The sequence below is a fragment of the Acomys russatus genome, chromosome X (assembly GCF_903995435.1).
Source record: "Acomys russatus chromosome X, mAcoRus1.1, whole genome shotgun sequence".
In the NCBI taxonomy this organism is placed as follows: domain Eukaryota; kingdom Metazoa; phylum Chordata; class Mammalia; order Rodentia; family Muridae; genus Acomys; species Acomys russatus.
The window spans coordinates 21,956,546-21,983,247 of NC_067169.1; positions in this window are offsets into that span (position 1 = coordinate 21,956,546).

A 26,702-nucleotide genomic window follows, 5' to 3' on the forward strand; every position below is an offset into this window, starting at 1 on the left:
GCTCAAACTAAGGCACCAGCCAAGGACAATACAGGCGGTACACTTTAAACCCCTACTCAGGTCTAGCCAATGGTCAGAACATTCTCCACAGTTGAGTGGAGAGTGGGATATGACTTTCTCACGTACTCTGGTGCCTCACATTTGACCATGTCCCCTGGAGGGGGAGACCTGGTGGCACTCAGAAGAAGGACAGCAGGTTGCCGAGAAGAGACTTGATACCCTATGAGCATATACAGGGGGAGGTAATCCCCCTCAGGAACAGTCATAGGGGAGGGGAATAATGGGAAAATGGGAAGGAGGGAAGAATGGGAGGATACAAGGGATGGGATAAACATTGAGATGTAACAAGAATAAATTATTTTTAAAAAGGTAAAAAAATAAATAAATAAAAGATTGAATGATATACTGGAATCCTTAATAAATTTCGAGGAATTCTCAGCATAGGACCCCAATCTCTTCTCTATTTGAGATAGTTCATTTAATGAAAAGGGAATGTGTACTCTGACTAAGCCATCCACCCCAGCAACTTCCCACAAAGAGAGAGAGCCAGGCCTGGTTTAGGCAAGGTACAGTGGGTAAAGGAGGTACTTTAATGGAGCAGGAGTGAGTAACAACAGGTCTTGGATAAAGGTTGGTGTGAGAGAGTTGATGTTAGCAACTTGTTGCTGTAGAGGGAGGAAGGGAAACTGGTGGAGTTTGAGGAGAGGGAGCTGTGGGTTTAGGCCTATAGGGGAGAGGTTCATTAGCTGGATCGAACATAGTGGAGAGACCATCCTGTTCAGGCTGCAATGCTAAAAGGAACTGAATGGGGAAACAGGAAGAACAGAGAGAAGGCTGGAAGCTGAGACAAGAGAAAGCTTGGATGTAGGGAATCTCCTTCCTTCCATTTCCCTAGCAACATTTGTAAAGATCCCTAATAATATTGGGACCTAGAGTGCCATTATGTGGCCATTTGGAATGATTGTCTAAGGGGCATAGATTGAGGCCTCACTGCAGTGCAAAGGTGAATAAATCTGGTGCCCTTAAGGTCCGGTGCCAGGTGGAGCGCCTTGTGCTTTTCTACTAGCCATCCAAAGGGTCACTTAGAGGGGATAGAAGACACTGTTCCCATGGATGAGAAAGGGGACGCGGAATGACACAAGCTGTTCAGCAGGGTCTCATCCTGTGTCACTTAGCTCAAATGAACAGGGGTCAGAACTGGGTGCCTGGTGCCCAGTAGTTGGACTGTCATCGGAGTCTGAAGGCAGAGGCCCTGATGGCCTGAGCAGCAGAGCCCAAAAGCTTATTGCCTGGCATCTGGTATCAGGACTTTTGTCACAGTCCAGAAGTCTAGCCTCAAGGTGGAGGCTCTGAAAGCCTGAAGGGACACAGGCTGTCTGGTGGGTCATTATCCAACTAAGCAGGAGTCAAACCTGAGCCTGACTAAGCCCAGAATGCCAGAAGCCCATAGGCTAATAGTCTCTAGGAACAGGATCTAATCCACAGGAAAGGGTCAGGGAAAGGGGTCACAAGGGCCTAGAAGAAATTTGGGATTATACAGGCTGCTCTGAAGGGAAGGAGATAGGGGGGGCAGGTAGGGTCACAGTGGCCCAGTAGGGCCTAGAAGAGGAAGGAACTCAATGACCCAGCAGGGCCTTAGGGAGGAAGGATTGCAATGGCCCAGTTGCAGTTCCAATGGTAGAAGAATGGGTCATATGAAGAGGTCCAGTTGTAGCCTTAGAAACCATGGCTGGGGGTACCTCTGCCTCCAAGTGTACCAGACTGGTGCAGGATACTCACCAGTCACTTCCTCAGACACAGGGAAGAGTTTACACCAACCAGAATGGGAAGTTTACCTAATGGTCACTGGGGGATGGGGTGTTCAGCAATCAGTGAGCAGGATGATGAGTCAGTACAGGATAAGCAGAGAGGGATGGGATCCTCGTGTGGCTCAGACCACAGGAGAGCACAAGCACCTGGAGAGCCTATGTGAGTCATGACATCAAATGTTGTTTCTGCCCGAGTACTGTGTCTGGTTTGGCCTGCCTACTCAGGTGGAAGGGTGTCTATAACTCTGAGAGTTGAGGAGGGATCCCAGCCATGAGGTGAGACAGTGTCCCAATGGTGCCCTGAGGAACAGGGTCCCAGGAAACTCACAGCTTTGAGAAGAGGTCTACTCAGCAGAGACAATGTGGCTCACAGGGAAAGGTTGCCACTAAACTCTGAGGAACTGAGGAGTTTCTGAGCCCTAGCCCCATTCCTTCTCCAGCCGATACAGATTTGAGGAAAGGGTGACCTCTAAACTCTGAAGAACTGAGGAGCCTCTGAACCTTGGCTCAGCTCCTTCTCCAGCAGATACAGCTGCCAGGGAACAGCAGCCCCTAAATGCTGAGGAACTTACAATCTGAACTCCTCTGCTCCTTCTTCATTTCTGCTCCTCCTCCTCCTCCTTTTCCTCCTCCTCTTCTTCTTTTTCTTTTTCCAAGGAAAGAGTCACAGCAGGCCTTAAATCTCTTAAAAAGAGATTAATCAAACTGACAAATCCAGCAGAGAAGGGATGAATCCAGGAGTGGCTGCTTATGCTCCTGGGAGGAGACAGCAGAGAACTGGGCACACACACACAGCCTTTATATAGGGTTTCTTAGGGGCCAGAGATTTCTGGGGCAGGGATTTCCTGAGTGTGGATGGTGGGATTTCATGCCAGGGCTGCAGGATGCTCAGGGATTGGTGGAGTTTTGTCCAGACATCTCATCCCAAATTAGCATGATCTGAGATGAGTCCTACTGTTGGGCTAGAGACAGCAGTTTATGGAGGTATGGTGGGGGGAGAAACAACTGGGCTGCTAGAGCTTTCTCAGGCAGAGGTGGGGACAGTTTTCTTCCTGGAGGGGTAATAAAGTTTACAATGTGTCCAAGACTTACAAAGAGTCCATTGTGAAGGCAGTAGGCTGAAGCAGGAAGGGTTGTTGTCATTAACTACAGCTCCCTGGGCCTTGGCAGCAGGCTTCCTGTAGCAGGAAAGGTGTCTGGTTTTCACTGAGCAGTTAGTGAAGCAGGAAAAGACACCATCAACAGCTCCCATGGAGGAGGCAGGAAAGACTCAGGAGAGGCAGGAATAGTCACCCTGGACTGCTCCCACTGAGGCACTGACAGCTGCCTTACCCATTTTGTCTCCCATCTCCACAGCCACAGGGCAGGAAGGAGGGGCTCTCTGCCCTGAGGCAGAAGGAGGTCTGGCAGGCAGCCACTTTCAATTTTAGTGGCCACTGCTGAAGGGCAACATGGCTTTGGGAAATGTGATAGATTTAGGCACTCTGGGCTGAAGGAATGGGAGGGAGTGGCAATTAATTCCCCAGAGCTTAAGGAAGGTATCCTGTCACAGGGATTGGGGGGGGGCACAGTGGATAGCAGCAGGCCACCTACGTAGCAACAATAGTGGAGAAATCCCTGCATGAGTGTGAATGTGAGGGTTTGACGTGTGTGTTTGTGTGTGTGTGTGTGTCTGTGTTTCTGTGTGTCTCATTGGCAGCAGTGGTGGCAGTGGCAATGGCCATGATCTGGGTGGATGGTGACAGTGTCCCACATGAGGGAGAGGCTTCACTGGAGGCCCATCTGGCTGCTGCTGATCCAGAAATAGAATCCCTACAACTTCTTCCACAATCCCTGAGGCATCCAGACTGGAATCAAGACTTGCCAATTTCTTTTACCCACTCACTGTCTTCTTCCCTTGCTTTACTCATAGTCATGCAGTGAATGACTTGGGACACAAGGACGGTTCCTGCCATACAGTGACCTCATCTCGGGTTGTTCTTTTCATGTGCTACTTGAACTCAAGTTGCTACCCATGTGTGGTGCATGTGCATGTGTGAATGTGTGTGAAAGTGTATGGATGCTTTCTGCAAGAGCAAAGGAGCTCCCTCGAAGCTGCAAGAGCAACCTGGAAGCCCCAGAGAGCAGTAGTGAAAGGGGTGTTGAATAAGATTTAAATTTGAAAGTCAGATGCTGACAAGCGGCAGTATAGTGTGGAGATAGGGAAATGAAAGCTATGTTCACACCATCTTTGAAGGTTGCCAACACTGGATGAAGGACAGAGGGCATGGATGGCATACATTCATAGAGTAGGCTGAGATGGAGGCTTGGACCTTTCTCCAGTGGACCTGAGTCAGTGTTCCTTCTAAAATCCAGTTGGTGCCAGCTGAGCCTGGTGGATTCTGGGAATCTGCTCTCAGTGTGAAATGCGCCATGAAAAAGCACCTCTGCATTTCCAGGTAATGTTTTCCATTTTCATTCCACTTCATGAACCAGGAGGTAAGGATGTGGGTGAAGAAGGAAAAACAACACACTACTTGACACAAATTGCACACTAAAATGGAACTCTGTACTGATGGACACCACATCCTCCTTGGCCGGCAAGTTTTTCCCAGGCCTACAGTCAGCATGCTGGTTTGTGGTAAAAAGGAAAAGGTACATCTGAGAATCTCACTCTGTAGGAGTGCTGGGGCGGGTGTTCAATGTGGGTACCTCAGTGGAAAGGACCACCTTATCCTACAGCTTCCCGAATGCCTTTCAGAGACACAAGGACACCTCAACCATTTCAATGGCATGCTCAGAATAAGACACATACTCATGACAGCGAATGTCTCAGGTCCCAATGGTGGACAAGTTAAGCCTGTCTATAACACCTTCATTCGCAGTCTGCCACTTTCAAACCACGTAGCCTGGGGCACCTAAAATGGGGAGGTATATAGAAGAAAAGTTATGGACACAACTCAGATCCTATACATACACTGATGATCTCTCCCCTCGTCAAGGTAACCCAGAACTCTGGATGTGCCTGCATCCTTGTCTTCCTTGGGCCCACTGTACATCCCATGGCTTAGGTGTATAAGAGACACACAAGAGCTGCCTTCAATCTAGAGAATAGAGAAGTGCATTAAATCCTTAAATGGGACCAGTGACGCAACCACAAGGAAGCATGAAAGCCTGGCAATCCTTGCTGTTTTTCAGAGCCCTGCCTGTGATAATCACCCAAGGACTGTTTGTCTAAAAGACACATTTGTACCTAGCCCAATCTTTGCTCCCATGGAGGATACAGGCCCACGTGGAGTCGTTGTCCTTAACCTGCAGTCACCTTGTATTTTAGGAAGAACAGAACTTTATGCACAGGCACTCAATTGAGACCACCCACTCCCTTAGGGCCAGTTATTCATAAAGACTAAGGCAACACATCCATTGGAGCTAGATCACTGTCCTATAGGGGTGGGAGTATAAAGATTTCTGTAGGCAAGCTGGCATAAACAGACCTGAGTGAGACACCCTCAGTTGTACCTTTGCCCAGGATGGCTTCATTATAGATATTCCTTGGCTGTTTGCCCAGATATATGTCCTCAGACCTGCTTCAGGAACCAGTGAAGAAGGGAAAAAAGAAAGTTTTGGTGGTTCTGAGGTAGGGAGACTTGAGCAGATGGTGAACAACTGTTTAAGGGAAATCAACCATTGGTTGAAGAAGTAGCTAAAGGAACTAGTTGTTGAGGAGATTTGAGGAACAGAAGAAACAAATATTAGGCCAGGCATAAGTTGTGTTCCAAACTAAAAGGTCTTGTAGCCAAAGGGCAACTTTATTTTTCTTCTGTTTTCCTTCTTTGTCTGTTACTTGCTCTCTTTTACTTGTCTCTTACTCCGTGAGTCAACCCCAGTATTTGGTTTAATGTAAAGTTCAATTTTTTTCATTACAGATTACATCATAATTTTCTCACCCTTTACACTCAATAGATCATTTAAAAATCAACAGAGCAAGAGAACAACCTAACAAAGAAATACAAACACTTATGTATAACCTACAATAAAGCATACTGCAAAAAATCTATCAATATACAGTAATAGTAAGCATGACCTGCTTATTTATTCTTAAACAATACTGGAGAAAGTTTAATAAATTTCACTGGGCTAAAGCCACTGTGTTACATGATTGTCATAGCAACATAATAGGCACTAAATATTCCTAACAAAAAAGAACTTGACTTACTTCCATTTCCAAACGAACAGGGGTGCTATCCAAGCCTAAGCTAACTGCCAACGGGTCCTCTATTGTAAAATATCAGTAAAAGACGATATTCCAAGGCCACGTTCTTTTGCTCTCAAAGCAGATTATAAAGAAACTTTTCCACAGCTAAAGTTATCTAGCCAGGTACTGTTATGTCCAGGTCCTAACTTTCTTTCAAACAGTTTCTGCCTCACTGCTCACATTCAGAGCCAAAAACTCTCATTGTCTCACGTCTTTGGCCAGATGGCTTCTTTCAACATTCTCTGTGGGAAAAAGTTTTCCATTGTAAATGTTGTTTGGGCTGAGGAATAGAGAAAAAGACAAGATTAGGAGAAAAAGGAGATTTTAGGAAAAATTAGACCTGGACCCTACATAATATTTGAGGACAGTGGTGACTAGCTGAAAATCTTTGGAACTTTGTCAAGCAAATCCTCAACAGCTGCTCTGGATGTCTAGAGATCCGTGCTAGACAGACAGAAGTCTCTGAAACTTTGTCAAGCAAAGCCTCTAGGGCTTGTCCTCAAGTATGTGACACTACACTTCTCTTTCAGTTTAAAGTCCATGTCCAGTATGAGGAGAATGAGCTTGTGACCACAACTCCTCGATATGTCTCTTCCCAACATGGGTTGGATCAACTCTCTTTTGTGTAAGTGATACTGGACTGAATAGCTGGACTCAGACTTTTGAAGTTGTTTTGGCTCAAGGGTTCTCTGTAAAGTCTGGATACAGCAGGAGGGTTCTACCTTCACATCACCAATCAAAGCTAAAGGATGTGGAATGAAATCTGTTCTCAGAAAGTAAACAAGACTTAAGGGATGGACTGCAACATAAATAAGAACCACAGGCCCATACCACACATGTCCTCTCAAACTCTCTATTTTGAAAACTTCCTCTTTATCACCCCAACAGAAATCTCTGTGCACAAGGAGGGCTGGAAGAAAATTAACATACTGCCCCAGTCTGCCTAGCAACCTGTGACTTCATTGCCTCCATGTAACAGGCTGTCCCCCAGCCCTGGCATATATAAAAGGACAAACGTATCTTGCCTCTCTCTTTCTTGTTCTTATTGCTCTTCCTCTCTCTTTCTCCTTGGTGTGCCCCTCCTCATATAATAAACTTCTCAGTATCATATCTGTTGTGTCGTGAATATTTCATATTTCATATTTCATATTTAAAATTGGTGGCCTATACAGGAAAAGGTCTCACCATACTGCCTAACTCTAGGACCCTTTCTATCGAAATACTGCCCGCAACAATTTGGCTACTGTTCCAAACTTTACTTTCCCATGTACTTTCCTACTCCAAAACTACAACTGCAGCCACCATTGCCACCCTGCAGGAGCTCAGCAGCAGTGATGGCTGCTTCAAAACGCGTCCATCTTAGAGTTGCCACACGGGAGCAGAAGCCCTGCAGTCAGACCACGACTCTCTGCTGAGACAAATAAATGCTATTCCTCCTGTCACCATCTGCCCTGGATTCAACTTCAGGTTTCCTGGCTAATGGGTTTGATACATTTTTTAAATGGTTCTATAATTTGCTGCCATATTAACATACACTTGTTTATAATGTTAAAAAATTGTTTGTGATGCCCTACATTCATTCTCAAAGATTAAAAATCACTACCTTATGAATATATTTAGTCTTTTTATTGATCTATAATATAGCTTGAAACATTCATAAGATATTGACATTTTATAAATTAAAACATGTAGTAACTGTTCTGCTCTTTATGGACTGTGCTATACATGACTTCAAAATTTATCAAAATTTGTCTAGCTAAATATTCTTAAGATAGACTGTGGTCTCACTGCCATCTTAACTAAAAGGCTGAATATGGTTCCTAAACCCTACATAGCAACTGGTTAAAAAAATAGTTAAATCTTTAAAGCCTGAGAGGAGCCTTTCTGACAGGCTAGTTTTCAGCAAAAGCTGTGCTCCAGGCCTTAGGCACTTCCCTGAGGCAAGGAAATAGCAGTCTGCGATGCCCCCTGCTGCTGAAATCTGAGTCAGCCCTGCCAGGTACCTCTCTCAGATGCAGCCAGAAAGAGGACACTGGTCCCACAGCTGCTGCAGCCAGAAAGGGACACAATCCCACAGCTTCCTAAAAGCTGTATCCTGTCTGTCATCAGACTGGCCTTTGGAAGTCAAAATGCTCACATGCAGGCTTGTCCTCTGTGCCCAGCCACTGGAGGTTCGACCATCCCAAGAGCTATAGAGACTTCCAGCCTTCGAGACCCTTGACCTGGTGGAGTCCTAGATTCAGCAACCTCACCGAACCCAGAGAAATTCTGCAGGTCTGTATTAACCTCATACTCAGGTGACACAGTCACATTGCCAACTTCTGTCATGGGTGGCTTCAGATCCCTTCCTAGTCCTGCTCATATGCAGGAGACCAAAGAGTAACTGTTAGGTCTAGATACAGCATACCTTGTTATCAGACTTAAAAGACAGGGTGACACAGTCACATTGCCAACTTCTGTCATGGGTGGCTTCAGATCCCTTCCTTGTCCTGTTCATATGCAGGAGACCGAAGAGTAACTGTTAGGTCTAGATACAGCATACCTTGTTATCAGACTTAAAAGACAGGGTGACACAGTCACATTGCCAACTTGTGTCATTCTTCAGCAATGAAGGAGTGTTCCTCTCTCCCCACATCCTCGCCAGCATGTGGTGTGACTTGAATTTCTGATCTTAGCCATTCTGATGGGTGTAAGATGGAATCTCAGAGTTGTTTTGATTTGCATTTCCCTGATGACTAAGGAGGTTGAGCATTTCTTTAAGTGTTTCTCAGCCATTTGATATTCCTCTGTGGAGAATTCTCTGTTTAGTTCCAAGCCCCATTTCTCAATTGGGTTATTTGGTTTGGTGGTCTTTAATTTCCTGAGTTCTTTATGTATTTTGGATATTAGACCTTTGTCAGATGTAGGGTTGGTGAAGATTTTTTCCCAGTCTGTAGGCTGTCGCTTTGTTCTCTTGACAGTGTCTCCTGCTTCATAGAAGCTTCTCAGCCTCATGAGGTCCCATTAATTAATGGTTGACATTAAGGCCTGAGCCATTGGTGTTCTGTTCAGGAAGTTGTTTCCTATGCCAATATGTTCCAGGCTCTTCCCCACTTTTTCTTCTAAATGATTTAGTGTCTCTGGTTTTATGTTGAGGTCTTTAATCCACTTGGATTTGAGTTTTGTGCAAGGTGATAAATATGGGAAAAACTGCAAAATTTAAATGTCAAGATAATAAGCCTCTTGCAGAAGCAATAGTTCCTGAGAAAGCATTTTAGCTGAAACAGAATAAAAGAACTTGAACATATAAACTATGAATATGTTCAAAAATCTTAAAGATGATGTAAATAAATATCTTAAATAAGACCCTGGAAATACAACCAAATAGTTGAAGAAGATATTGAAAACATTTCACAACACGTAACTAGAATTTACCAAAGAAATATATTCACTGCAGAAAACCTAAGCTGAAAAAATTCTTAAAAATGAAAATATCAGGAAACTAAGCAAAAATTTCAGAGGTAAGAAAAATTATTAAAAGCCAAAACAATGGAATTGGAGGATGGCTAGATAATTAAAAGCACTGGCTGCTCTTTGAGAGGCCCTGAGTTCAATTCTCAACATCCATATGGTGACTCACACCTGTCTGTAACAGCAGTTCCAGGACATTTGATACCCTCACACAAACATGTAGACAGACAAGACACAATGGCACACAAAATAAAAAACAGTGAATTATGAACAAAAAATTAAAGGAGAGAGAATTTAAAGCTTGAAGATAAGGCAGAAAGTCCAGGAACAAAATATTCAGGGAATCTGCGAATCTAAGTGAAGACCAAACATACATACTGATCCAGCCTTCACTTCATCTTTACTTGTTGCCATGAGAAGACCAGCAGGACCTTGCTGCATCACAAAGTTCTAAAACCAACCTGTTTTGGGAACAAATAGCCAATGTCATGGACAACCAGATGGCTCAAACAAGTGTAAAACACAACCAACAAAAGGCAGGACAGAATGGCTTCCCTAGAACCCCCAACAAATACTGGATATTCTAGTGCAGCAGAAACACAGGAAATTGAACTTAAATTTATGTTCATAAAGTTGTTAGAGGAATTTAACAAAGAAACTAATAAACACCTCAAAGAATTACAGGAAAATACAATAAAACAAAGTCCATCAAAGACATACAGGAAAATACAATCAAACAGGTGAAGGAAATGAATAAAATGGTTCAAGACCTGGAAATGGAGATAGAATCAATATAGAAAACACAAACCAAGGAAACCGTGGAGATGGAAAACTTAGAGAAGAGAACAGGAACTACAGAGTTAAACATCATTAACAGACTACAAGAGATGGAGGGAGCAATCTCAGGCATAGAAGATATAATTGAAGAAGTTGATACATCCGTCAAAGAAAATATTCAGTTGAAAATTTTTCTGACACAAAACATCCAAGATATCAAGGACATCATGAAGAGTCAAAACTGAAGAATAATAGGAGTAGAAGGAAAAGAAGATTGCAGGCTCCAAAGGCCAAAAATTAATTTCAAAATAATTGTGGAAGAAAATTTGCCCAACCTAAAGAAAGATGCTTTAAAACATATACAAGACCTATAGTGTAACAAGTAGACTGAGCTAGAAAAAAAAATCCTGCCATCATATATTAACCAAAACAATAAATCTACATAATAAAAATATTAAAAGTGGCAAGAGAAAGAATCCAAGTAATGTATAAAGGCAGGCCTATCAGAATCACACCGAATTGTCAACTGAGACTAAGAAAGCTAGACAGGCCTAGGTAGATGTCATGCAGACATGAAGAGACCACAGATGCCAACCTAGCCTACTATATCTAGAAGTCTTTCAATGACCATAGAAGGATAAGAACAAGCTATTCCATGACAAAATCAAATTTATACAATATCTATGCTCCATTCCAGCCCTAAGGAAGATACTAGAAGGACACCTCCAATTCAATGAGGTCAAATGCACCCAAGACCACACAGGATGTGTGTAAATTCCTAACAGCAAATCCAAAGGAAGAAAAACATAGAGCACACTATAACCACCAATCTCACAATAAAAGCAACAGACAATCTTTGGTTAGTGATTATATCAACGTCAATGGACACAACTCTCCAATAAAAAGACACAGGCTAACAGAATAGTTGTGTAAACAGGATCCAACATTCTACTGCTTACAAGAAACATGCCTCAGCAACAAAGACAATAAATTTCACTTACCAAAGTTAAACCAAGATCATGTTCCTGGCCTTTTTTCTTGCCATTTTAAATATTTTTCTTGGTTATGTAGATTTATTGTTTTGTTTATAATGTGATGAGAATAACTTCTTTTGTGAATTGGTCTACTTCATGTACTGTAGGCTTTAAAAGCATCTCTTTCTTTAGGTTGAGCAAATGTTCTTGTATGATTATCTTGAAAATATTTTCTGGCCTTTGGAGTCTAGAATTTTCTCTTGTATTTCTGTTATATTTAAATTTTGTCTTTTCTTGTTGTCTTTGACTTCTTGGATGTTTGGTGTCATTCTTTCTATGAAATATTTTCTTTGACGGAGGTTTAAATTTCTTCAATAACATCTTCTATACCTGAGATACTCTCCTCCATCTCTTGTAGTCAGATGATGATGCTTACCTCTATGGTTCCTGTTCTATTCCCTAAGCTTTCCACCTCCAGGATTTCCTTAGTTTGTGCTTTCTTTTTTTTTTTTTCTTATATACCTGAGAAATTTATTTAGCAAAGTTATTTTTATTTTTTTATTATTTTTATTTTTTTTTATTTTTTTTCATTTTTTTTATTAATTTATTCTTGTTACATCTCAATATTTATCCCATCCCTTGTATCCTCCCATTCCTCCCCCCCCCCCATTTTCCCATTATTCCCCTCCCCTATGACTGTTCCTGAGGGGGATTACGTCCCCCTATATATTCTCATAGGGTATCAAGTCTCTTCTTGGCTACTTGCTGTCCTTCCTCTGAGTGCCACCAGGTCTCCCCCTCCAGGGGACATGGTCAAATGTGAGGCACCAGAGTACGTGAGAAAGTCGTATCACACTCTCCACTCAACTGTGGAGAATATTCTAACCATTGGCTAGATCTGGGAAGGGGTTTAAAGTTTACCTCCTGTATTGTCCTTGGCTGGTGCCTTAGTTTGAGCGGGACCCCTGGGCCCAAATCTGCCTATCATATTGTTCTACTTATAGATTTCTAGGACCCTCTGTATCCTTTTATTTTGCTGTTCTCCCATGCGTCTCTCATTTAGAGTCCCAATAGGATGCCTTCCCCTCTGTCCCAGTTTCCTGGTAAGTGAAGGCTTTTGTGGGACATGCCCCTTGGGCTAGTATGCAGATATAAGTGAGTATATACCATTTGATGCTTTCTGCTTCTGGGTTAACTCACTCATTATGATCATTTCTAGCTCAATCCATTTATCCACAAATTTCGGGAATTCCTTGTTTTTAATAGCTGAATAGTATTCCATAGTGTATATGTACCACAGTTTCTTTATCCACTCTTCTACTGATGGACACTTAGGCTGTTTCCATGTTCTGGCTATTATGAATAAGGCTGCTATGAACATGGTTGAGCAAATTTTCTTGTTGTGTGCTGGATCATCTTCTGGGTATATTCCAAGGAGTGGAATAGCTGGGTCTTGAGGAAGCCCTATTCCCATTTTTCTGAGATAGCACCAGATAGATCTCCAAAGTGGCTGTACTAGTTTGCATTCCCACCAGCAATGAAGGAGTGTTCCTCTCTCCCCACATCCTCGCCAGCATGTGGTGTCGCTTGAGTTTTTGATCTTAGCCATTCTGATGGGTGTAAGATGGAATCTCAGAGTTGTTTTGATTTGCATTTCCCTGATGACTAAGGAGGTTGAGCATTTCTTTAAGTGTTTCTCAGCCATTTGGTACTCCTCTGTTGAGAATTCTCTGTTTAGTTCCAAGCCCCATTTCTCAATTGGGTTATTCAGTTTGGTGGTGTTTAATTTCTTGAGTTCTTTATATATTTTGGATATTAGACCTTTGTCAGATGTAGGGTTGGTGAAGATTTTTTCCCAGTCTGTAGGCTGTCGCTTTGTTCTCTTGACAGTGTCTCCTGCCTTACAGAAGCTTCTCAGCCTCATGAGGTCCCATTTATTAATGGTTGACATTAAGGCCTGGGCCGTTGGTGTTCTGTTCAGGAAGTTGTCTCCTGTGCCAATATGTTCCAGGCTCTTTCCCACTTTTTCTTCTAAGTGGCTTAGTGTCTCTGGTTTTATGTTGAGGTCTTTAATCCACTTGGATTTGAGTTTTGTGCAAGGTGACAAATATGGGTCCAGTTTCATTTTTTTACACATAGACCTCCAGTTAGACCAGCACCATTTGTTGAAGATGCTATCCTTTTTCCATTGAATGGATTTGGCTTCTTTGTCAAAAATCAAGTGACCATATGTGTGTGGATTCATATCTGGGTCTTCGATTCGATTCCACTGATCAACCAGCCTGTTGCTGTGCCAGTACCAGTTTGTGCTTTCTTTATGGATTCTATTTTTTTTTTCAGGTCTTGAACCATTTTATTCATTTCCTTCACCTGATTGAGTTTATTTTCCTGTATGTCTTTGATGGTCTTTGATTGTACTTTTGGGTATACTTATTAATTGTTTATTTAAATGACTCTAAGAACTTTATAAACATAAATAATGTCGGCTTCTTTTGCTTTTGGTGCACTCAAATATTCAGTGTTTTTGGTGGGTTCTACTGGGAACATACTGCCCTGGTTTGGTTGTTTGTGTTCTTGTGTTGGCATTTAGCCATCTGATTGTCCATGGAATTATCTGTTTTTCCAAGACCTGCTGGGTTGTCAGACCTTTGTGATCCATGGAGGTGTTGCTGGTCTTCTCAAGACAGCAAGGGAGCTATACTGAAGGTTGAATCTGTATGTCTCTGGAGTCCAGAGTCATCTTCAGCATGGCTGGGAATTCTGAAGGAACACAAACTAGCAGTGGCATTTTGGAGTCAGCTGCACAACAGATTGCTCACCAAACAGAAACTATACTCTGGGCACTCAAATTTTTCTGGGCTCTACAAACATGGAACACAGACATTGTGTGCTATTTTTTCCATCCAGTCTCAAGAGGGGGACTAGTAGAATCATGAATTTTAAGTTAAGATGCTGTTCAAGATATCCAAGGTCTGATCGCTGGAGTGGAGAGCCCATGGAGTGTGGGTCCATGCTGAACTAGGTGAAAAGCACTGGGCTCTGTGTGTCCATGTTGACGTGTGACTCCTGGACCCAGGTGTTGGGCAAGGGGGTCCTTGAACTGTGGGTCCCTAGCTCTGAGGATGTCCTCTCCCTCCCAATAAACACTGACCAATGTCAGAATTTTGGGGTCAGCCACCAGGTTATTTACTGGATCCACAGTCTCGGATCATCTGCCACTCAGACATGGTACACACTGGCCGACACCATCTTGGACATCTCACTTTTTGTTTTCATGGAACTCATGAGTAGGAGAGTCAGTGGGCCTAAGGTCGTGTGCCTTTCCTTGAGCTGTCTTCTTTCTGTTTGTAGGACTCATCTAACTGCCATATGATGGTGGTTTAATTGAAAATCCCTAATTATTCTATTTTACAATAAAGACTTAGGAGCCAGGTATTTTAGTGAAAGGCCTGCTAGCTCACAGACACAGAGAAAGCACCCCATTGAACTTCATGCTCAGCTCCTATTCCAATAGAGAAGGCCTGAAAAGACTCATTAGCTCAGCTGGCAGCCCAGGAGGAGAGCAATATGCACTCTTCTAATACAGGAGGTCCTGGGGGAGGCCAACATCCAGAGTGAGACCCTTTCTCAAAATAATCTAGCAAATTCACTACCTAACTTATAAAAAGCATCCAGGAAAGAAAATGCCATATAAATTTCAGGAATCATTGATTTTTCCTAGTGATACCTGATAATAAGCAATTAGGATAGGACTCAAGTAATTCACTTTTATTGTATTTTATTCGTTAACCTATATTCTTTTTTATTAATTTATTCTTGTTACATCTCAATGTTTATCCCATCCCTTGTATCCTACCATTCTTCCCTCCCTCCCATTTTCCCATTATTCCCCTCCCCTATGACTGTTCCTGAGGGGGATTACCTCCCCCTGTACATGCTCATAGGGTATCAAGGCTCTTCTTGGCAACCTGCTGTCCTTCCTCTGAGTGCCACCAGGTCTTCCCCACCAGGGGATATGGTCAAATGTGAGGCACCAGAGTATGTTAAAAAGTCATATCCCACTCTCCACTCAACTGTGGAGAATGTTCTGACCATTGCTAGATCTGGGTAGGGGTTTAAAGTTTACCGCCTATCAGAACTGGATCCTGGGGTCCTCCTCAAACTAAGGCACCAGCCAAGGAGAATATAGGCAGTAAGCTTCAACCCCTACCAAGACCTAGCCGAAAAACATGATACTCTCCACCGTTGAGTGGAGAGTGAGATCTGACTCTCACATGAACTCTGGTGCCCCTTTTCTGACCATGTCCCCCAGATGGGGAGACCTGGTGGCACTCAGAGGAAGGATAGCTAGTTACCAAGAAAAGACTTGATATTCTGAGAGCATATATAGGGGGAGGAGGTATCCCTAAGTCACAGACATAGGGGAGGGGTGAAGGGGAGAATGGGAGGAAGGGGAGAATGGGGGGAAACAGGGGAAGGGCTAAGAATCGAGATGTAATATGAATAAATTAATGAAAAAGGAAAAAATAAAATGAATTACAGAAACAAACAAACAAAAAAAAGTTTACGGCCTGTATTGTCCTTGGCTGGTGCCTTAGTTTGAGTAGGACCTCTGGGCCCAAATCTGCCTATGATGTTCTACTTGTAGGTTTCTAGGACCCTCTGGATCCTTCTACTTTGCTATTCTCGCATGCTTCTCTCATCTAGAGTCCCAATAGGATGTCCTCCCATCTGTCCCAGTTTCCTGGTAAGTGAAGGCTTTCGTGGGACATGCCCCTTAGGCTAGAATGCAGATATAAGTGAGTATATACCATTTGAGTCTTTCTGCTTCTGGGTTAATTCACTCATTATGATCATTTCTAGCTCAATCCATTTATCCACAAATTTCGGGAATTCCTTGTTTTTAATAGCTGAGTAGTATTCCATAGTGTATATGTACCACAGTTTCTTTATCCACTCTTCTACTGATGGACACTTAGGCTGTTTCCATGTTCTGGCTATTATGAATAAGGCTGTTATGAACATGTTTGAACAAATTTTCTTGTTGTGTGCTGGAGCATCTTCTGGGTATATTCCAAGGAGTGGAATAGCTGGGTCTTGAGGAAGCCCTATTCCCAGTTTTCTGAGATAGCACCAGATAGATTTCCAAAGTGGCTGTACTAGTTTGCATTCCCACCAGCAATGAAGGAGTGTTCCTCTCTCCCCACATCCTCGCCAGCGTGTGGTTTCGCTTGAATTTTTGATCTTAGCCATTCTGATGGGTGTAAGATGAAATCTCAGAGTTGTTATGATTTGCATTTCCCTGATGACTAAGGAGGTTGAGCATTTCTTTAAGTGTTTCTCAGCCATTTGATATTCCTCTGTGGAGAATTCTCTGTTTAGTACCAAGCCCCATTTCTCAATTGGGTTATTTGGTCAGGTGGTGTTTAATTTCTTGAGTTCTTTATATATTTTGGATATTAGACCTTTGTCAGATGTAGGGTTGGTGAAGATCTTTTCCCAGTCTGTAGGCTGTCGCTTTGTTCTCTTGACAGTGTCTCCTGCCTTACAGAAGCTTCTCAGCCTCATGAGGTCCCATTTATTAATGGTTGACATTAAGGCCTGGGCCGTTGGTGTTCTGTTCAGGAAGTTGTCTCCTGTGCCAATATGTTCCAGGCTCTTCCCCACTTTTTCTTCTAAGTGACTTAGTGTCTCTGGTTTTATGTTGAGGTCTTTAATCCACTAGGATTCCAGTTTTGTGCAAGGTGACAAATATGGGTCCAGTTGCATTTTTTTTTTCACATAGACCTCCAGTTAGACCAGCACCATTTGTTGAAGATGCTATCCTTTTTCCATTGAATGGATTTAGCTTCTTTGTCAAAAATCAAGTGACCATATGTGTGTGGATTCATATCTGGGTCTTCGATTCGATTCCACTCCACTGATCAACCAGCCTGTTGCTGTGCCAGTACCATGCGGTTTTAATTACTCTTGCTTTATAGTACAGTTTGAGATCAGGTATGGAGATTCCTCCGGAGCACCTTTTATTGTACAAGATTGTTTTAGCTATTCTGGGTTTTTTGTTTTTCCATATGAAGTTCAGAATTGAACTTTCAATGTCTTTAAAAAATTGTGTACGTATTTTGATAGGGATTGCATTGAATCTGTAGATTGCTTTTGGTAGGATGGCCATTTTCACTACATTGATTCTCCTGATCCATGAGCAAGGAAGATCATTCCATCTTCTCAGGTCATCTTCAATCTCTTTCTTCAGAGTTTTTAATTTTTTTTCAAACAAGTCCTTCACTTGATTAGTTAGAGTAACTCCTAGATATTTTATATTGCTTGTGGCTAATGTGAAGGGTGTGGCTTTCCTAATTTCTTCCTCTGCAAGCTTGTCATTTGTGTATAGGAAGGCTACAGACTTTTTTGAGTTAATTTTGTATCCAGCTAATTTGCTGAAGGTGTTTATCAGCTGTAGGGGTTCTCTGGTGGAATTTTGAGGGTCACTTATGTACACTATCATATCATCTGCAAACAGGGATAATTTGACTTCCTCCTTTCCCATTTGGATCCCCTTGATCTCCTTTTGTTGTCTTATTGCTCTGGCTAGAACTTCGAGTACTATATTGAAGAGATATGGAGAGAGTGGACAGCCTTGCCTTGTTCCTGATTTTAGAGGAATTTCCTTGAGTATCTCATCATTTACTTTGATTTTGGCTATTGGCTTGTTGTATATAGCCTTTATTATGTTGAGGAAAGTGCCTTGTATCCCCGATCTCTCTAAAACTTTAAACATGAATGGGTGTTGGATTTTATCAAATGCTTTCTCTGCATCTAAAGAGATGCCCATGTGGTTTTTTATTTTCAGTTTGTTTATATTGTGGATTACATCGATATATTTCCGTATATTAAACCATCCCTGCATGCCTAGAATGAAGCCTACTTGGTCATGATGAATGATATCTTTGATGTGTTCTTGTATTCCTTTTGCAAGCATATTATTTAGTATTTTTGCATCGATGTTCATAAGAGAAATTGGCCTGAAATTCTCTTTCTTTGTTGAGTCTTTGTGAGGTTTAGGTATCAATGAGACTATGGCCTCATAGAATAAATTTGGTAATGTTCCAACCATTTCTATCTTTTGGAGTAGCTTGAAGAGTATCGGTATTACCTTGCCCTTGAGGGTCTGGTAGAATTCTGCACTGAAACCATCTGGCCCTGGGCTTTTTTTGGTTGGGAGACTATGGATGATTGCTTCTATTTCTGTAGGGGAAATGGGACTATTTAGCTTGTTTATCTGTTCTTCACTCAACTTTGGCAAGTGAAATTGATCAAGAAAATCATCCACTTCCCTTAGATTTTCAAATTTTGTGGCATATATGCCTTCAAAGTAGGTTCTTATGATTCTTTGTATTTCTTCAGTGTCTGTTGTTATGTCTCCCTTTTCATTTCTGATTTTGTTGATTTCAATACTGTCTCTCTGCCTTTTAGTTAGTTTGGCTATCGGTCTGTCTATCTTGTTGATTTTCTCAAAGAACCAGCTCTTGGTTTTGTTGATTCTTTGGACTGTTTTCTTAGTTTCTAATTTGTTAATTTCAGCCCTGAGTTTGATTATTTCCATACGTCTACTCCTCTTGGGTGTTTCTGCTTCTTTTTTTTCTAGGGCTTTCAGTTGTGTCGTTAAGATGCTTATGTGTGATGTTTCCAATTTCTTTTTAAAGGCACTTAGTGCTATGAATTTTCCTCTTAGCACTGCTTTCAATGTATCCCACAAACTTGCTAAGTTGTTCCTTCATTTTCATTGAATTTCAGAAACTCCTTGATTTCTTTCTTTATTTCTTCCCTGACCCAGGTGTCATTTAGCAGAGAGTTGTTTGGTTTCCACGTACATGTAGGCTTTTTGTTGTTTGTGTTGTTGTTGAATTGCAGCCTAAGAGCATGGTGATCTGATAGGATACAAGGTATTATTTCAATCCTCTTGTATCTGTTCAGCCTTGCTTTGTGACCTACGATGTGATCAATTTTGGAGAAGGTTCCATGGGGTGCAGAGAAGAAGGTATGTTCTTTCTTGTTTTGGTGAAAAGTTCTATAGATATCTGTTAGATCCATTTGACCCATGGCATTGGTTAATGATGTTATTTCTCGGCTTAGTTTCTGTTTCAATGACTTGTCCTTCAGTGAGAGTGGGGTGTTGAAGTCTCCCACTATTATTGTGTGGGGATCGATGTGTGGTTTAAGCTTTTTTAGCAGATCTTTTACAAATGTGGGTGCCCTTGTATTGGGAGCACAGATGTTCAGAATTGTGATGTCATCTTGGTTGACTTACCTTTGATGAGTATGAAGTGTCCTTCAGCAACCCTTTTGATTAATTTTGGTTGAAAGTCTATTTTGTTCAATACTAAAATGGCTCTGCCTGCTTGCTTCTTGTGACCATTTGCTTGGAATACTTTTTCCAACTTTTTACCCTGACGTAATGCCTATCATTATGGGTGATATGTGTTTCTTGAATGCAGAAGAATGTTGGATCTTGTTTATGCACTCATTCCGTTAGTCTGTGTCTTTTTATTGGAGAATTGAGACCATTGATGTTGAGAGATATTAATGACCAGTGACTGTTAAGAGTCTTAATTTTGATGTTGGTTCCAGTCGAGTGTTGGTGTAGTTCTGTTTTTGCCGTGGGATAGTTATCTATTTCCTGAGTACTTTTGGTTGTAGCTTGACCTTTTGGGATGGAGTTTTCCTTCTAGTACCTTCTGTAAAGCTGGATTTGTGGATAGGTACTGCTTGAATTTGTTTTTGTCATGGAATATTTTGTTTTCTCCATCAATAATTATTGATAGTTTTGCTGGGTAAAGTAGTCTGGCCTGGCATCTCTGGTCTCTTAGGATTTGCAGGATCTCTATCCAGACCCCTCTGGCTTTTATGGTCTCTGCTGAGAAGTCGGGTGTAGTTCTGATAGGTTTGGCATTAAATGTTATTTGGCCATTTTCCCTTGCAGCTTTTAATATTTTTTCTTTGTTCTGTATGTTTTGTGTTTTGATTATCATGTGACGGGCAGTTTGTCTTTTCTGGTCAATTCTATTTGGTGTTCTGTAGGCCTCTTGTATGTTTATGGTCATCTCTTTCTTTAGATTGGGGACATTTTCTTCTATGATTTTGTTGAGAATAGTTTCTGGGCCCTGGAGTCTGATATCTTCTCTTTCTTCAATGCCTATTATCCTCAAATTTCTTCTTTTCATGGTGTCCTTAATCTCTTGGATGTTTTGTGTCAGGAATTTTCCAGATTTGGCATTTTCTTTAATGGTTGCTTCAAGGTCTGTGATTGTATCTTCTAGACCTGAGATTCGTTCTACCATCTCTTGGATTCTGTTAGAAAAGCTCACCTCTGTGTTGCTCGACTTCTTCTCTGAGGTCTCACGTTCTCGTTTTTCTTCTGTCTGTGTGTTTATCCTTGAATCCATTTTTAGTTTCAGATCTTGAACTGATTTTTTTATTTCTTTCATCTGATGTTTGTATATTCCTGCATTTCTTCCATTCCCTCTTTATAGGTCTTCAGAGCTTGAACCATTCTATTTATTTCTTTCACCTGGTTGTTTGCATTTTCCTGCAATTTTTCCAGTTCCACTCTATGTGCTTCTTTTTTGTCTCTCACCTGTTTGGCTGCGTCTTCCTGCATTTGATTACGAATTTTATTTGTTTCCTCCATTACCATCCTCATTACTAAGGATTTGAGGTCATTTTCTTGTATTTTCGTTGTATTTGAGTTCTCTTGGTTGTTTTCTTTGGGGTAGCTGGAAACTGGAGAGGCCATGTTGTTTTGGGGTTTTTTGCGTATGCTTTTTCACTGTCTTTTAGACATCTTGCCATCTCTGTTTTTGTTGGGTAGCTTCCAGAGTTGGATGGAGGGAGTCTGATGATATATTCACTTGTTTTCTCATGATGTCCCTAGGCTGGGAGCTCTGATACTTCACTGTTGTGGATGGCAGGAGGTTAGCCCTGTTGTTTTGGACTCTCACAGCCAGTGATCTTCAGCTCCCCTGTGCTGTGGGTCCTGCAATCATTCTGGGTCTCTGAATTAGTGTTGGGTCAGGCCAAGGTATCCACAGCCTTCTGTGTCCCCTGCCAAGTCCAGCAAGGAACACTGGGCCCGAACCACACGCCGAAGTCAGCTGGATTTTCAGGGTCTGAACCATCTGCCGAGCTCAGCTAGGGATTCTGGGCCCAAAATGCACACAGGGTCCAGCCAGAATTTTTGGGCTGGGACTACGCACCAAGCTCAGCTAGGGGCTTTTGGCCCAAAATGCATGCTGTGGTCAGTTATTGACTCAGGGCCTGAACTCTCCACCAAGCTCAGCCAGGAATTCTGGATTCAAACTGCACACTGTGTCCAACCAGAGTCTTAGAGCCGGTGGAACTGAGCGCTCCACCCAGCCTGAATCACAGCAAGAGACCTGCGGCTGTGTCGAGCTAGGGCCTCCGGTGGAGCTGAGCACTCCTCGCAGCCTGAGTCACAGCAGGAGAACTCTGGCTGCACTGAGGCAGTGCCATTGGTGGAAGCAAGTGCTCCGCCCTGACTGTGTTATCGCAGGGGAGCTGCGGCTGCACTGAGTTAGTGCCTTGGGCAGAATTGCTTGCTGGGCTAAGGCAGAACCCAAGACTCTGGGGCTGAACTCTCCGCCAAGTCCAGTCTGGGTCCCAAGGCACCACGCAACCCAAATCCTGCCCAGAGTCCCCTCTCCCACAACAACTCCCTCTGGCCACACCAATCGCCTCCACTGGAAGGCTATGAGCTGCGAACCTCACCCACCGCTGCTGCTGATGGTAGTGCCGTTGGTGCTGCTGGTGCCACTGCTGATGCTGCCTCTGCCACTGCTGCTCTGATCCGAGAAAATCCGTGCTTCTCCTGTGTGCAGGGGCACGCAGGTCCTCTGAACCCTGGTCCCTCTGAACCATGGAGCACTCCCGCTGCCGTGGTGTGGGGACCTCGGTGTTCCTGGCTCAGAAATCTGTGCAATTCCCTGAATTGTTCACTGGAGCCTCCAAACATGGTCCACACTGCTCACCGCCATCTTGGATTCCCTTAACCTATATTCTTTGTGAGATTTCATACATATACAAAAGAGCTGTATTTACACCATTTCGATCCTTATTTTTCCCTGCTTTAATAAATGGAATATACTGTCCCAAATCTCTTCTGAATACATGACCTCTGCTGTAACTAGGGTTGTTATCCAAGCATGCTGGTTTGCACTAACAGAATGACACACACACCTATAGACATGTGCTCACAAGCCCTCTGAGTCAGTTTCATATTGCACCAATATGTATAAGCATTGGGCTGACAATGTGGAGTTGAATAAGTTATCTTTACAGAAAATTGAGTGTCCCTCTCTCTCAGCAGCCATGGATAGTCTCTAACTTTATGTAAAGGATCAGAGCCTCATGACATTTTTCCTATCAACATTTGGCATGCTGACCTGTGTGGTCATGATGGAAGTCTTGTTCTGATTTCATGTGTAAAAGGTCCCTGTCTTTTGTAGAAGGTGCCCGGTCCCTGCTCTCTTCCTCATCTCCTGTCTCTTACAATCTTACCCCTTTGCTGTGATTTTCCCTAAGCCATAGCTGCAGAGGTCTAGTATACAGCACATGTAGATTGTACAAACCTATGTCCTTGAAAATTGTCTAGTTATCCTAAAAATATTTTAATTGCTAAAACTGTCTAAGGTAAAAACTGCTCCCTGGCCACTTAGACCAGTCTTAAATTCCTAGGGTAAACTGGTCTGTGAACCAGCCACACATTCCACACACAAATGCAACATGTCCCTGACTTCAAGGTTATGATCATTGATCTACTATTGCTCCAATTCAGTAAACAAAGAGTACTTGATGGAGATGGCCAGAAATGCCTTTCTGAATATTTCAGAATTGCACTGTGTCTTAGTTAGGGTTTATATTGATGTGAAGAGACACAAAGAGCACAGCAACACTAATAAAGAAAAACATTTAACTGGGTCTTGCTTACAGAGTCCATTATCTTCATTGTGGAATTCCTGGCAGCATACATGCAGCCATAGTGCTGGAGAGATTGCTGAGAGTTCTACATTAGGATCCACAGACAGCAGGAAGAGACAGTGAGCCACTAGGCCTGGCTTAAGCTTTTGAAACATCAAAGATTATCCCCTGAGACACATTTCCTCCCACAGGGTCATGCCTCTTTCAGCAATGCCACACCTAGATAATGCTACTCCCTATGAGTCTATGGGAGCCTTTCTCACTCAAAACACCAATAAGTCTTTGTCTTTTAAAACTCTAATAAACTAAAAGTCAAGGCTGCATCCCACTATTCTGCTTGGGTGATGTACACTGGCAATCATAATGATAAATAGAGATTCCACTGGACTGATTCTGTAGTTTTTAATCTTTAGTAACCCCACAACACATTGGTATCACAATAGGACCAGGGTGAGTTTCAGCTGTAGACAACTGTCTAAGATGGAAAGGGCCCTTGGTTCCCTACCCAGCACTATAAGCTCAAGTCACATTGCTGCATCAGTACGTTGGAGTGGAGGTAGACCACTGATGTGATCAGGCCTGACATGGTATGGCCATGCTAGTCTTCTGACTGGAGCCATCACACCCACCATTGTCAGGGAAATCACTTCTCTCCTCATGGAGATCTCCTACAGTAGGGTTCCAGAGAATCTAACATTTGTTTCTACCCAAGTTTCTCCAATTTTCCTTCAAGGGGCTGCTTTCAGTACATTACTTAAAGAGTTCTCCCCAGAGATTCTCTTTCTTTGTCTGGGTTATCTTTGATTGTTTTGATTTATTCTGACTATAATTGTTTAGCTCTATTATCACAGGGGACTTAGTCATGTGGCTTTTTATGGCATCCTTTTGTAGGTGCTCAGAGTTTCACCTGTTACTTACACATTACTCCCAGCAATCCTCTCTTTCTTTTATTGCTTATCCTTAGTCTATAAAGAAAACCCTGTTGATGGGTAGAATGATTTCATCTCAGCCTTTTGTAAAATATGGGCCAACATAAAGCTATGTCCATCAAGGATGTGGGCCTCAGTGGTGTAAATTATACAAATATGCCTCTCTGCAGGCACAGGTTAGAAAGAGTTTGAAACAAACATGGCCTCTTGTAAGATATTTCTTTTCATCACTACAGTTTTACAAATCTAGATATCATATTTCTTGAGCACATATAATATTTTAGTTTTCTGAGGCTCTTATATGTGTGTACATAAAAGTACTAGAAATTATTCAAGCAAGATGAAGTATTTCATTGACATTCACTCTCATCCATGAAAATGTCAAGTATAAGGAACACATTCTAACACAAAGAGTGAGAGACCTTTGAACACTCAGTCTGAAATTGGATGTCTGCATCCAATCCTTCCTCCTTGGGTTCAGGCTTAACTGAGGTAAACAAGGCAGCAAAAATGTAAGAGCCAGAGGGGTTGGGGGACACATGGAGAACAAGGCCCTCTAAATCAATATGAGCAAAGTCCATAAGAACTCTTAGAGTTCTAGCAGCATACACATGGCCTGCAGAAGTCTACCTCAAGTCTTCAGCCTATATGTTATGCATTGCACTTTAGTGTTTTTCTGGGACTCCTGATTGGCTGAACAAATGTGGACTCCTGATTGGCTGAACAAATGTGCCTCTTTTCTTGTACCTTCTGTTGTGCTCTTTTCCTTCTGTCAATTTGTCTTGTCCAATTTTTATGTGACAATATTTGTTGTTCCTTATTTTTTTATATTTGTTATACTTTAATATTATCCCTTACAAGCCAGTTCTAAAGAGAGAAAGAATGGGGGTGGATCTGCATGTGAGGGAAAATAAGGAGGAACTAGGAGGAGTAGAGAGAAGGGAACCTATAAGCAGGATGGTTTTTGTGAAACCTATTCCTCTTGGGTATGTTTGCTTCTTTGGTTCTAGCACTTTCAGGAGTGCTATTAAGTTGCTAGAATAAGATCTCTCCAGTTGTTTATAAAGGCGCTTAATGCTATCAAATTTTCCCTTAGCACTGTTTTCATGGTGTCCCATAACTTTGGGTATGTTGTGCTTTCATATCCATTGAATTTTACAAAGTCTTTCATTTCTTTATTTCTTCCCTGAGCCAAAGGTCATTGAGTAGGGAGTTGTTCAGTTTCCAATAGTATGTAGGGTTTTTGTTATTTCTGTTGTTCTTCAGGTCAAGCTTTAATCCACAGTGATTTGATAAAGAACAATGTGGTTAATTCAATTTTTTATCACTTCAGTTTTGCTTGTTGACTGACTATATTGTCAATTTTAATGAAGATTCCATGCAGTGTTGAGAAAAAATATATTCATTCGTTCTTGGTGGTATCTATATAGATTCACTTGATTCATGACCTCTGTTAGTTTCATCATTTCTCTACTTAGTTTCTGTTTCAATTATCTGTATGTTGTTGAGAATAGGGTGTTGAAGTCTTCCACAATTAATGTGAGGGGATCAATGTGTGATTTAAGCTTTAGTAATGTTTCTTTTACAAATTCACATGCCCTTCTATTTGGGGCACAGATGTTCAGGATTGAAACATCATCTTGGTGCATTTCTTCTTTGATGAGAATAAAGTGTCCTTCACCATCTCTTTTGATTAATTTTGGTTGAAAGTCTATTTTATTAGATATTGAGACACCTACTCGAGCTTGCTTCTTGGGTCCATTTATTTGGAAAACCTTTTTGACCCCTTTGCTCTGAGGTAATGTCTTTCTGTGTTGCTGAGGTCTGTTTCTTGTAAGCAGTAGAATGTTGGGTGCTGTTTACACAACCATTCTCTTAGCCTGTATGTTTGCATTAGAGAATTGTGTCCATTGATGTTGATAGATATCAGTGACCAACGATTGTCTGTTCCTTTTTTTGTGAGGTTGGTTGTTATACTATGCTGTGTACTTGTCTTCCTTTGGCCTTGCTGTTATGAATTTTTATACATCCTGTGGGTTATTGACTGTAGTTGACCTTATAAGTTTGGTGGTATCCTTCTCCTATCTTCTATAGGGATTTGTTAAAGAATAGATATTGTTCAAATTTGGTTTTCTAATGAAATACCTTGTTCTTCTCCCTCTATGGTCATTGAAAGATTTCTGGATGTAGTAATCTGTGTTGGAAGTATCTTAGTGTCTGCATTTCATCTGCCCAGGTCTGTCTGGCTTTCATAGTATCAGTTGAGATGTCAGGTGAGACTCTGATAGGTCTGCCTTTAAATATTACTTGGAGTTTTCTTCTTGCCAGTTTTAATATTTTTCTTTGTTATGTAGATTTATTGTTTTGGTTATTATGTGGTGGGAGGAATTTCTTTTCTGGCTTAGTCTACTTGGTGTACTACAGGCCTTTTAAGTGTTTAAAAGCATCTTTTTCTTTAGGTGGGGTAAATTTTCTTCCATGAGTATCTTGAAAATATTTTTGTCTTTGGAGCCTGCAATCTTCTTTTTCTTCTATT